The sequence below is a fragment of the Tupaia chinensis genome, unplaced genomic scaffold (genome assembly GCF_000334495.1).
Source record: "Tupaia chinensis unplaced genomic scaffold, TupChi_1.0 Scaffold144991_2, whole genome shotgun sequence".
Lineage (NCBI taxonomy): Eukaryota > Metazoa > Chordata > Mammalia > Scandentia > Tupaiidae > Tupaia > Tupaia belangeri.
Window position 1 is genome coordinate 3,136,621 of NW_006204851.1, and position 4,267 is coordinate 3,140,887.

The 4,267-nt window shown below is 39.9% G+C and overlaps 1 pseudogene; it reads left to right on the forward strand.

Moving 5' to 3' along the window:
• The first annotated feature begins 1,348 nt into the window (after positions 1-1,348).
• On the forward strand, positions 1,349-2,250 carry LOC102478171 (60S ribosomal protein L5-like; annotated as a pseudogene).
• The last annotated feature ends 2,017 nt before the right edge of the window (positions 2,251-4,267 follow it).

The window sequence follows — 4,267 nt, forward strand, 5'->3', positions numbered from 1 at the left end:
CATCTATATCCTATATCACAGAACTGTCTCAAGCAGGCCCTGCTGAAAGGAATGACCCTTTGGGAAATTGTCCAAGAATTTCAGGTAGCCTGGAGAACCCACTTGACCAGCCACAGGGATTCCCTTAAACCTTTCACAGCAATAATCTACCCAAGAGCACGTCTGTGAACTTAAGCTGGGTTATAAACTACCAATGATTTTACACTTGGAGGAGGAAACACACAATGACAAGACATTCGAACTTTTGCCAATCATTTATAGCAATTTTTTCTTTCATAGAACCTATACAAGACTTTTGGAAAACAATGTAGTCTCAATGTATGTATTTAGGCTAGCATCTAACCTCTATGAAAAATCTAACTATATGGAAAGGATATGCTTTCTGGCATATCGAAAATACTGACTTGTTAAATAAAATTATGATGTGACCCCTTTAAATGTGTCTAATGAAATCTAACCACTATGGAGATTTTATGCCCAACCTCAACCATTTTAAAGTATATGGGGGGGGGGACCAGCAGGTGACGTGGTGGTTAAGGTGCTGGACAAACCCACATGGCTGACCACAGTTTGAATCCCAGATCTGTTGGCTTGCTTTCTCCCTTTCTCTCTGTCTCTCTCTAGTCAAATTGAAATAAATGAATGAATTAATAAAATTAAATAATTACTTTTTTAAGTATATGGGAAACTAGCAAGTTGCATACTGGCTAAGGTATTGTACTCTCAAATGGCTGACCACAGTTAAAATCCTGGTCCTGGAATCTTGAAAATCATGCTATGTGTGTGTGTGCATACATGCCCAAAATCCCAGGATAATGGAGGAAAAAGGATTGAAGTGGGGATGATTTCTCACTTTACCTCTCACTGTCTCTCCTCTCTGGCAAGCGCATCCACCCTATGGCAAAAATCTTAAAAGAGGGGGGGAGAAAGAAAGAAAGAGAAAGAAAGAAAGAAAGAAAGAAAGAAAGAAAGAAAGAAAGGAAGAAAGAAAAAGAGAGAAAGAAAGAAAAGAAATAGAAATTCAACCTCCCACCAGGACACTTGGCCTTGGTCTCAGCAGGCCTCTACTCATTAGTGCACCCCCATCTCTCAGGGTTATCTTTGGAACTTGTGGAAATCTAGGTCTGCATACCTCTTCACTAAGTTATTTATCCTTAGCTTGTTCCTACCTAATTGGGAGCTGAAAGTTTGGTGGATGAGCCAATCACCTGAAGTTACCTGTATAAGCTTTATTGGCTCTGATCTGAGAGACAAAGCCCTCTAATAGAAAAAGACATAGGCTCCCCCCACCCACGCCCTCCTCCCCCACCCCCCGTAGTTCCTGTGGGCCTGCAGGTCGGCTGCAGGCATGGGTCTGTTCCACAGGATAGGATTTGTTAAAGTTGTCAAGAATAAGGCCTACTTTAAGAGATACCAAGTGAAATTTAGAAGACAACAAGAGGGTAAAACTGATTACTACGCTCAGAAACTCTTGGTGATCCAGGATAAAAACAAGTACAACACACCCAAATACAGGATGATAGTTCATGTAACTAACAGAAATATCATTTGTCAGATTGCTTATGCCCATGTAGAAGGGGATATGATAGTCTGTGCAGCTTATGCACACAAACTACCAAAATACAGTGTGAAGGTTGGACTGACAAATGATGCTGCAGCATATTGTACTGGACTGCTGCTGGCCGCAGGCTTCTCAGTAGGTTTGGCATGGATGAAACCATCTCTGAAGGTCAAGTGGAAGTGACCGGAGATGAATACAATGTAGAAAGCATTGACAGTCAACCTGGTGCCTTCACCTGCTCTTTGGATGGAGGCCTTGCCAGAACTACCACTGGCAATAAAGATTTTTTGGCCCTGAAGGAAGCGGTGGATGGAGGCTTATCTATCCCTCACAGTACCAAAGGATTCCCTGGTTATGATTCTGAAAGCAAGGAATTTTATGAAGTCCATTGGAAGTGCATCATGGGCCAGAATATTGCAGACTACATGTGTAACCTAATGAAAGAAGATGAAGATGCCTGTAAGAAACAGTTTTCTCAGTACATAAATAACAATGTAACTCCAGACATGATGGAGGAGATATAGAAGAAAGCTCACATTGCTATACAAGAGAACCCAGTCTATGAAAAGAAACCCAAGAAAGAAGTTAAAAAGAAGAGGTAGAATCATCCCAAGATGTCCCTTGCCCAGAAGAAAGATTGGGTAGCCCAGAAGAAGGCAAGCTTCCTCAACTCAGAAGCGGGCTGCTGAGAGCTAAACAAAATAATTTTCTATGACTTTATTCATATAAAGACAATAAACTTAACAACAAAGAAAAAAAAAGAAAGAAAAAAAAAAAAGAAAAAGAATGAGAAACAGACCGAGGACCTAAGAGTGAAATTCCCTCCTTCAATACTACAGAATCTACTCCAATAAAGAGGAATAGGTGAATACTGCATCAGATAACCAAAAATTAGGGCAGAAATAGAAGAAACATGAGAAAACAACCCCCAGGCCAGTGAAGTAGGCCTTCACCAATAATAGACAGCACAAAGGAATTCACATAAATGTCATGAAAAAACTCTAAACATTTATAGTGACAAAATTCAATGAAACACAAGAGAAAAAAAGAAAATCAATTCCAAGCTGTGAGAAAATTCTTCCAGGACATGAAAGAAATTCCATAAAGAGATAGATATCCTAAAAAAAAATCAAACAGGATTTCTGGAAATGAAAAATACAAGAAATGCAAATCTTCCTAGAGAACATTAATAGCAGATTGTACCAGATAGAAGAATTTCTGAATTTGAAGACAAAGTCTCCAGCATAGATCAAACCACAAAAAAGAATGAAAAACTAACCAAGAAAAACCTGCTGATTCTACTCTGTTCGTAAAGATTGAAAAAGAAGGAATCCTCTCAAATTTATTTCATGAAACCTGAATCATCCTGATCCTCCGAACAGATAAGAATATCACAAAAAAAGAAAACTACATACCAATTCCCTGACGAATACAGATGCAAAAACTCTCCACAAGATACTACTAGATCAAATCTAACAACACATTAGAAAGATCATACACCATGACCAGCTTGGTTTTCTTCCAGGGATGCAATGGTGGTTCGACATACACAAATCCACAAATGTAATACATTATATTAATAGAAGAAAAGATCAAAGCCATTTGGCATAGAAGGGACATTCCTCAACACAATAAAAGCCATATATGAAAAACTCATAGCATCTTTGCTGCCATTACCCCTGGAGCCTGTGCTTGGAGTGGGGAGCAGCAGCAGTCAGTGAGACAAACTGAGACAGGAAAACCATCTTAGGCTTCCCACTGCCTTCTGACAGCCCCAGGTACATCGAAGATTGGCGCCTCCCAAATCCCTTCACTGACATTATCCTTGGAGCCTGTGCTGCAGAGTAGGAAGCAGCAGCAATCAGTGAGACAAACTGAGGCAGGAAGACCAGCTCAGACCTCTAGCTGCCTTCTGCCGATCCAGGAATATTTTGAGATTTCATAGTTTCCTACTCCCTCCCCCAGTTGAAACTTTTCAGTTCATTCCCAGGTGCACCTGATCCCAAGAGATGGGAAAAGAAATCAACAACTAAAGTTGGCTATACACACAATTTTCAGACTGGAAGACAAGACCCTCTTCCAAGAACATGTTTGAGAAGTAGAGCTCTTCTTCTTCCCTGACAATATAGAATAAAAATCATAAAAGTAACAAAAAGTGTATAATCCATGACTAGAAATCAGCACAGAGGCACAAGAAATATGGGAAAACAAGGAAACACCACTCTCTCAATGGATAAATAGGCTTTAAGACAAAAACTAAGAACAGACAAAGAAGGACATCATATAGTACTAACAGGGCTAATTCAACAAGAAGATAAGATACTTACATGGGACCAGCAGTTAGCATAATGGCTATATTGCTGGACTCCCACGTAGTTGACCACGGTTCAAGTCTCGGACCCGGTGGCTTAAACTCACTCCAGGCGTGTGTGCGTGTGTGCCCAAGATCCCAAGAGGAGAATGGAGGAGAAGGGATTGTGGCATGGCCATCCTCCCTGGGGAGGTGATTTCTCGCTTTCTGTCTCTCTTTCTCTCTGTTTGTCTGGCGAGCGCACATGTCCTATAGCGAAAACCTCTCCAAAAAAAAAAAAAAAAAAAATAGTTTTGCAAATTGTACACAAACAAAAACAAAAAATGAGTGGAAGCTTTTTAATAAAGAAATTGATTTATAAATTATCTGTATTAGAATATCATAAATATCCAGTT